Below are 9048 nucleotides of genomic sequence, written 5' to 3'. Positions count from 1 at the left end.
TGCAAAGGTCATAAAATTGGCCTCTTCTTCTCTCTCAGCTTTGAGGGGGGGTGGGAGACGAGGCTGCCGAAAAGCTTGGGGCCAGATTGGTTTTCACTGATCTCGAACGAAAACAAATGAGGGGAGAAATAATATGCAAATCGACTCCATGTCTCGATGGGATATAGTGCTGTCAATATTTGCCTCTCAGCTCAATAAATCCAGAGGATCCTTGGAAGACATGTCAATAAATATCTGCTTCTTGTTACAGATGAGCGATATGGGGAACTGGAGAACTTAAAGGAATACAGTGAGCAGCAAGGGTACTGATCGCTCTGCCTATTGAGAGCATCAGAAGAGGCAGCAGGATCAGGCCAGTGGCCCATCTCCCGTTCTCACAGTGGCCACCCAGATGCCCCAATAAGAAGCTCGCAAGCACAAGAGCACTTCTGGTAGCCATCACTCCCTCCTGTGGAAGTGAGTTCCATAGTTTAACAATGTATGGCATGAAAGAGTTTTGTCTGTCCTGAATCTCCCAGCTTCATTCAACTTCATTGGGTGCCCATTGGATTCTAGGGTTATGAGAGAGGGAGAAAACCTTTTTCCTCTACCTTCTATCCTTCTTTCATAGAATCATAAAACTGTAGGGTTGGAAGGGGTCATGAGGATCATTCCAGGGGTCAGCAAACTTTTTCACAGGAGGCCTATCCACTGTCCTTCATAACTTGTTGGGAGCTGGACTATATTTGGGGGGGACGGAATGAACGAATTCCTATGTCCCACAAATAACCCAGAGATGCATTTTAAATAAAAGGACACATTCTCCACCCCCATCGTTCTGCCCGGACACTGAGGTCCAGCTCTGAGGGCCTCCTGGTGGTTCCCTCACTGCAAGAAGCCAAGTTACAGGGAACCAGACAGAGGGCCTTCCCGGTAGTGGCACCCGCCCTGTTGAACGCCCTCCCACCAGATGTCAAAGAGAAAAACAACTACCAGACTTTTAGAAGACATCTGAAGGCAGCCCTGTTTAGGGAAACTTTTAATGTTTGATGCATTACTGTATTTTAATATTTTGTTGGAAGCCGCCCAGAGTGGCTGGGGAAGCCCAGCCAAATGGGAGGGGTATAAATAATATAGTAGTAGTAGTAGTAGTAGTAGTAGTAGTAGTAGTAGTAGTACAACCCCCAGCCAATGTAGGAATCACAGCTGAAAGATCCCTGACAGAGGGACATCCAACCTCTGTTTAAAAACCTCCGACAAAGGGGAATCCACCACCTTCCAAGGCAGTCTGTTTCACCATCGAACAGCTCTTACCACCGGAAAGTCCGTCATAACGTTTAGTCAGAAACTCCTTTCTTGCCTTTTGAATCCATTGGTTCGGGCCCTACCCTCTGGAGCAGCAGAAATCAAGGAAGGTGATGTGAGATCAGCACCTTGGACAGGGGTCTAGGTGCGCGTTTCAGGACCACAGCCAGCGATTTAATGAGGCGGGGAGAACCACGTAGGCCACCTTGAACTAAAAACAAGTCGGGATATAAATGCAATCAGTAACTAATAATTAATAATGTCAAAACTTGGAGAGGAAGTTTGTGGGGAAATTAGCAGTGTTTGCAGGTGGGGGGTTGGGGTGGGGTGTCTCAGAGCGGACAACAATTAATGAGGAGGGGAAGGGGAGAGATCGGAAGGAATGGCGTCCAGTCCTGTGTGTTCTGTGGCAGTGCAAAGGAGCCCACAGAGAAGCAATGGTAGAGGAGATTTACGCCCTGCACTCCAGGGTATAAATAACCCCTCGTCTGACACTGCCTAATTGGGGCATGAGAGGCAGTATCTCTGCAGCTTCGAGACGCGGACCCACACCTTTCGACCGGTGCCTTATCGAGGTGGCAATATATTCCAGAGATGGATATCAGGCATGTGGTGGGAAGCAATGGAAAGCCTGTCTTTGGTGGCAGGTGGCCTTAGGATGAAAATGCATGAGCAGCGTTTTATCGCGCCAGCGATGCCGTCCGGGCAATCATTTCCGCAGCGCCCTCCTAGCTGTGGTAATGCTTCATTCATATGGAAATCCACTTGAAAGCCTCCTGAATTTAAATACCCGGCGGCAAGGTTGTGTGTGAACCACAGTTCTCCAGCAGCACAGAAAGCTCACAGCTGGGGATTCAGCTTCATGAGAATCTTCCCCCTTTAAAAAAAAAATAGAGCAAGTTTCTAGTCCTTAATGTTGTGAAGCTATGTTTGAAAGTATGCAAACGACGATTGGAGAGGGGAGAGGGTCCTCGGAAGCCGGTGGAGTTTTTGTATAAAACGCAAAATGCATGGGAGGAGTGCTTTCAGAAGCTTGCATAGCGCCTTATCTCTCCCCATGGCCAGAACTGAACTCTCTTTTCTTTTTAAAGCACAGAATTTAGATTACCTTAGCACAGAATTTAAGTCTCCTTTAGTGCACACGTTCACCAATACTCAACTTCTCCACTTTTTTAAAGTACTAGGTAGCAGATGCTGAGGCCTTCTTCAGCCTGAGACAATTGAGCACGCCCTATCTCCGGCTGTTACAAATTGCATGCCAAAGGGGCCACAACAATGAAGGCCCTGCTACGGTGGACCCAGCGAGCTCTTGGTACCACCACGAGGTCCCCTTGTAGAGATCATAGTGGCTGGGCAGGAGGGCAAGTAGCCCTCAAATGGTGGGTTATGTAAACTAAAACACAATCACAAAATGTAGAATAGCAAACTATAAAACCACAACCAGTGTGTTGTTTTTCCCCAGCTGGAGCATGCTGGAGTGTAGGTCTGGCACCACTCAGAAGGGAACCATTGTAAGCCAATGCTCCCCCCCAACCCGATTTTTGTCTTTAGATCTAGCTCCTAGCTACAATTGGTCACGCTACAGGGCAGGGCCAATTTGTATTTCTTTTCTTTCACCCCATCTCCTGTGTAGCGGCAGGGGGCTTTAAGCCTTCCAGCCAAGTCTCTACCATGGCCTGCACATGTGTTTGTGCCAGGACCCTTCCGAGCTGTCCTAGCCATCTGCCTGAATCCAAGAGAATAAGGGAGGCAGGGGTGCAGTTATTTGACCTGCACCAGAACCAAGGTTGACTCCCAAACCAGCTAGGGAGACAGCTTGCCATAGTTTTTAGCACCTCTGCGGGCAGTGAACGTTGTCAAACCGGCATCTGTTCAGGGCTGCCCCGAGTCGCCCAGCAATTTAATGTAACAACTTCATGGTGAGTTATGGCACCTATTTTGGGGGGAGGGGGAGCACTGACCACAACACATAAGAACTAAGAAGAGCGTGCTGGATCTGCTCAATGGTGCACCTAATAATAATAATAATAATAAATTTTATTTATACCCCGCCCTCCCCGGCTAGAGCCGGGCTCAGGGTGGCTAACACCAATAAAATCACAGTAAAAACATAATAGGGGGGGAAGAGAGGGGGTAACCAATTTAAAATACAGGTTAAAATGCAATTTAAAATGCAGCCCCATTTTAAAGTAGCCGATAAATCAAGACCATAAGGGGAGGGAAACATAAGGGTCAGACTGAGTCCAAACCAAAGGCCAGGTGGAACAGCTCTCTGTCTTGCAGGCCCTGCGGAAAGATGTCAAGTCCCGCAGGGCCCTAGTATCTTGTCACAGAGCATTCCACCAAGTCAGGGCCAGTACTGAAAAGGCCCTGGCCCTAGTTGAGACCAATCTAACCACCTTGCAACCTGGGACCTCCAAAATGTTGTCATTTATGGACCTAAGGTCCTCTGCGGGGCATACCGAGAGAGGCAGTCCCATAGGTACATGGGTCCTAGTCCAGCATTGCCTTCTTACAGTCACCAACCAGTTGCCTGTGGGAAACCCTCAAGAAGTTTCCTTCATTCCCCTTTCCCATGCTGTGAAACAGAAGAACACGAGAGGGAATTGTTGGACCTAACTGATCTACGAGGCCGAGGATTTCTCTGTGCTTTAAGCAAGACAAGGAGCAGACAGATCCCCCATTATCCCTTTCCTGTAAAATATGCCAAGCCACTTAGTATTCATGCTTGTACCCAATTATTTATAACAGGGATTCTTTATTCGAAGTTTCAGGCTGGGAAAGGGGGGTGGGGAGTTCTAACCAGGTGGTTTTAACAATGATTTAAGGCTTGGGAGAGTTTGATTATTCATGGAGGGAGGAGGAGGAGGGTCTAACGAAGGGAATTTGGAGTGGCGAAATAATGTGGCTGAGGAAGAGTCAGGATGGTAGCACAGCTTTCTGCCACCTGATGCCCTCCTGACGCTTTGGACTGCAACTCCTATCAGCCCCAGCCAGCCCCAAAACTGAAAGCAGAACTATGTATAACTGGCCTATTGCCACTATCAGCAGTAATCATCATGAACAAGTGGCCAAGTCTCAGCCTCCCTAAACCTTCCATAGCATAGCTCCTTCCCCCTCTCCTCTCTTTAAAAGCACTTTTGAATGCAGCTGGCAAATGTCGTAGGGGATTAGGGCAAAGTAGACAGATGTGGGGGCTATCAGCTCCCTATAGCACCAAGAAAAATCCTGGTGGATCAGACTAGTGCCCCATCTAGTCCTTCATCCTGTTCTCATGGTGGACCAATAGATGACCTAAAGAGAAACCCACAGGCAGGATTCAGGCTCCCCAGCAACTGGTATTCGGAAACCACTGTGGAGACAGACCAGAGCCAGATGGTGCAATGGCAGCCTCTTGACCCAGCTGCCTCCCCCTGCCCTAGTGGTGTTGGGTCACCCTCTTGACCTGGCAGTCTCCCCCTGCCCTGTGGCCCCAGAGATATAGAGGGGTGGCCCTTCCCCCCTGCACAATCGCACCGGACAGAGGAGAAGGCTGGTCTCTTGACTAGACAGCCTCCCCTTCCCCTTAGACTAGACGAGCAGCATAAGGGTGATCTCAACTTGCATTATAACCACCGTGTGGTTGAGGGGTGGAGGTGAAGCTGAAGCTGAGAATGAAGATAGACCTCTTGACTCAGCCACTGCTCCCCCATTCCAGTGGTCGTAGGCAGTGGGGGGCAGCAGTTAAGAGGTCATCCCACCACCACCACCACCTGTGCATCCTCCTCTTCTTCCTCTTCTTCCTCCTCCTCCTCCTTTCTGCTGAGCACTCTGCTTTTTTTCAGGCTTTCCAATTCAGCCGTCCGCAAGCTGTAATCCCAACCCATAAAACCGAGACATGGTTGCGCATATTGAGGTCAGCCATTGGGTCTCTGAACCGTGGCTCTCGCTCCTGAAGTTTTGACCAAGCGGAGCTGTAAAGCTCTCCTAACTAATGGGATTGAGTTGTTTATGGCCCCATCAACCTTTTTTTCTGAAAGGATCAGGCTGAGTTTTATCATTATCATTTCCTGTAACTGGGGGTGATGTCGAGCGTTCAAGGCTCACCTCTACCCCCCTCCCACCTGCACCCAGTCATCCTCTCTTTTTCATAGTGTGTCTTCCCTTTGAAAAAAACAAAGCCCCCCCCTAAATGAAGGAGGCAGAGATATAGAGATAGGAGAGATGCAGCAAAGGGGGGGGGTGAGATGGAGAGAAAAGCAGCTAGAATTTTTCCCTTATCTCAACCTGTTCATCCCTCCCGTGTAATTGTTTTGCTGATGTTTTCCTTGTAGCAAATAATACGCCACGCTTCAAAAGCTACATCCAGGTAAAAAGTATAGAGGAGAATTTTAGACGAGTCTTGCTGATGGATCAGTCCAGGATCCTGCCCCATAGTGGCCAGCCACATGTTCCAATGGGAGCAGAACTTGAGCACAACAGCAATTAGATGAGAACTAAACAGAAGCCAAGCTGCATTTTGGGCCAAGGAAAGTTTCTGAGTCTTTTGAGGGCAGCTCCATGTGGAGTCTATCCCTAGGTTACCTGAAAGCCTTGCTCGATCTCAGCACTCTGCCTCTCTCTCCCTCTCTATCTGCTTTTAAAGAGCCAAGGCCACATAAATTCAAAGGCATGATATAATTGAAGATGAATCCATCAGGCAGCACACAACCTTTCACATTAGACATATTGAGACTGAAGCTGGAGGAAAATTGCTTTTTTCCTTCTTGACTTTCTATTTGCTTAAGCCCCCAATATTTACTGGTTGCGAGCGGAATCTGTTTTTCATTTCCAGCGTGGAGGTGAGGGAGAATCCCAGTGCCACTCATCTCGGCACCAAAATTAAATCTGTCGAGCACTGTCAGGGGCCCGGTGTATTAATGATACACTTGTAATCCGTTTCATTCTGGAGGGTGAGGAGCAGAGCTGCGTCTGCTGACGGGGAACTCAGGCACTTGACCATTGTTCGCACATTATAATAGGAGGCGAAGAACACTTCCCCAATCCCTGGAAATTGCAGCTTCTTCTCCATCATTTACTCCCTTCGTGGCAACGCCCCAGGGCCACGGACTGCTGCCGGAGCCTCAATTAGCCAGTGGATGGAGAATCTGAGGTCAACGGATCAGCTGCTTCCTCCTCCTATTAATAAGTCGGGAAATGTGCAACACAGAGAGAAAAGAGAGTTTCTGCCTCCATCGGATGCGCTGCCAGCTACAGAGAAGGGATTGCAGGATTATAGGGCTGGGTGGGACCCCAGAGGACATCTATAGCAACCCCCGGCTCACTGCGGATTCTGCCATGTAGGGTGCATTGACAGAACAGGTGGCAAGGTAGCTATTCAGCCTCTGCTTAGATACCGCCAGGGAAGAAGAGGCCGTTGCCTGCTGAGGTGGACTGCTCCACTGTCAGAAAAGCTCTAACTGCTAGGAAGCTTCTCCTGCCATCAAACGGAAATCTCCTTCCCCACATTGTCCACCCAGGGTTCTAGCCCTGTGTGTGCACAGCAGCAGAGAAAAAGCCTGCTCCATCTTTGGCATGATGAGACCATATCTACAATTTTTCTTGTAGGGGGCAGAAGTCTACACTACCACCATGCTTTCCCAGATTGTGAACACTGATGAATCACTGATGAATCAGGGGGATATGGTTGTTAGTGTACTTTCCCCAGACCAAACACAATTCCCTTCATTGGAGAAGACCAAGGCAGAAATATGAGTTGAGAAGTTCCACCTTCTCTCCATCTCCCCTCTTCCTTGGTCTTCTTGCTTCCGTGGGCAAAATAACCCCCTTTTCTGGTTTTTTATCATTGTTGTTGTTGTTGTTGTTGTTGTTGTTGTTGTTGTTGTTATTGCTGCCCATCTGACTGTGTGGCTTCCAACACATTAAAACACAGTAAGGCATCAAGCATTAAAACTTCCCTAAGCAGGACTGCCTTCAGATGTCTTCTAAAAGTCAGAGAGTTGTTTATGTCCTTGACATCTGATGGCGGGCGCCACCACCGAGAAGGCCCTCTGCCTGGTTCCCTGTAACGTCACTTCTCACAGGGAGGGAACCGCCAGAAGGCCCTTGGAGCTGGACCTCAGTGTCATTCTCAGGATCTGGTCTGAAGGAATATAATCCACCACTTGCTGAATTTTATATGTTTGTTTATTGCATTTATATCCCAACTTTTAAAGTCAACCTGTTAAATCAACCTCCCAGAAAGCCTGATTCTCTGTTTCCTATTTTGCTAACTTTTAAATCTGTTTCCTGGGAGAGCAGCACCTGGGCCAATGAACAGCATCCAGTCCAGAGAAGGAAACCTCTGCGCTCTGCAGCCTGCCTTGAAAGCCACACCGCTGACAAGCCACCCTTGATCCTAACTGCTTTCAACAATGCTATTACTTTGCAAAAAAAAACCCCAACACCTTCCCTGCAACTCCCCATTAGGCTCAGCAGTGACACCACAAACCTTCCAGCACTTGGATGGTGTCCATTGAGCGACGCTGCCTGTTCAGGGATGCCGCCTCCAATTATAGGAAGGAGGCAGGGAAAACCATTTGGCACCCCATTCTTGCAACGCAGTTTTGTCTATTCCGCTTACCCGGGGCCTCAGTTCCTGGGCATTAACAACGAATAAAAAAGTTTAGCTCATTGATTTATCGCCTCTCACGGAAAGTGAGTTTATCACCTGCCTTCCAGGTTTCCGAGTCACTCTGTTCTTTGATTATAATTTTTATTTATTTGGTGATGGATGGGTTCTCAGATTGTAAGGGGGGGTGTTCCCTATCAGGAGACAATATTTCTCTATGTCCTGAACATCTGACACCCATTTTTCAATGTCCATTTCTTCTTTTCTCTGGAACAAACCCTTCTTAGCATTCCACCGGTGGTTTCGGCCACGTCTGTTTGCATTAGGAAATGGCAAGTGGGACACCTAGCGTCTGCGTGGCAATATCGCAGCAATGGTGAACAGCCTTTGAAGTCAGGGGAGGGAAAGCCCGGAGACAGTGTGGTGTAGTGGTTAGAGCATGACTAAGAAAGGGTTCTAATCCAAACTTGGCCATGAAGCTCACTGGGTGTGTCCTGGAGAGCCAGTCACTGCCTCTCAGCCTAACCTACCCTGCAGGATTGTCGCAGAGACTAAATGAGGAAAACGATGTGCTCCACATTGAGCTCCTTGGAGAAAAAGGTGGGGTGTAAATGGGAATAAATGAATAAATACCCTAGGCTGTGAAGCAAGGGTTGTGAACTGTGTTCAGCCTCTGGGCTGAATTAAGGACCTGGCTGAATCAGGCCAAAGGGGCACATCTAGTCCAGCTGTCAGATGCTGGACTGAGGAGGAATGGTGGGGGCCACCCCTCCTCCTCCTGAACCTTCCTGAGAACAGGAGGACAGTATAGATTTAGAACAGTGGTTTACAGAAGGACATAGTTTAGAGGCTGCAGAGGGGAGAAGCTGGGAAATATTGGGAGATGAACAGCAGGAAGAAGACACACCAGGGGAGAGACAGCTGACAGACTCAGTGTCTTTGGAAAGCATTCCTGACCCCCCCTTCTCCCAGGACCCAGCGTGCATTGAGAGTACAGTAGAACCTCTACTTACGACCGCCTCTACTTGGGCCTAACCCAAGTTGCGACCGCGGCAAACCCGGAAGTAAATACTGGGTTTACCCCGATTCGTGCACGCGCAGAAGCAGCTTCTGCCGTTTGTGCATGCGCAGAAGCGCGCTGCCACTGAATGCACCTGCGCACAATGACACTTCTA

General features: G+C 48.7%; 1 long non-coding RNA gene across 1 annotated transcript; it reads left to right on the top strand.

Moving 5' to 3' along the window:
- The first annotated feature begins 254 nt into the window (after positions 1-254).
- LOC308575647 lies at positions 255-7976 on the top strand. Its single transcript, XR_014002899.1, has 2 exons — positions 255-460; positions 7559-7976. It is a non-coding gene; the product is annotated as an uncharacterized lncRNA (long non-coding RNA).
- Positions 7977-9048: the final 1072 nt, after the last annotated feature.

Source organism: Podarcis bocagei (assembly GCF_964188305.1).
Source record: "Podarcis bocagei genome assembly, chromosome: 16".
Classification (NCBI taxonomy): Eukaryota; Metazoa; Chordata; class Lepidosauria; order Squamata; family Lacertidae; genus Podarcis; species Podarcis bocagei.
This window is presented reverse-complemented; position numbering and strand designations above follow the sequence as displayed.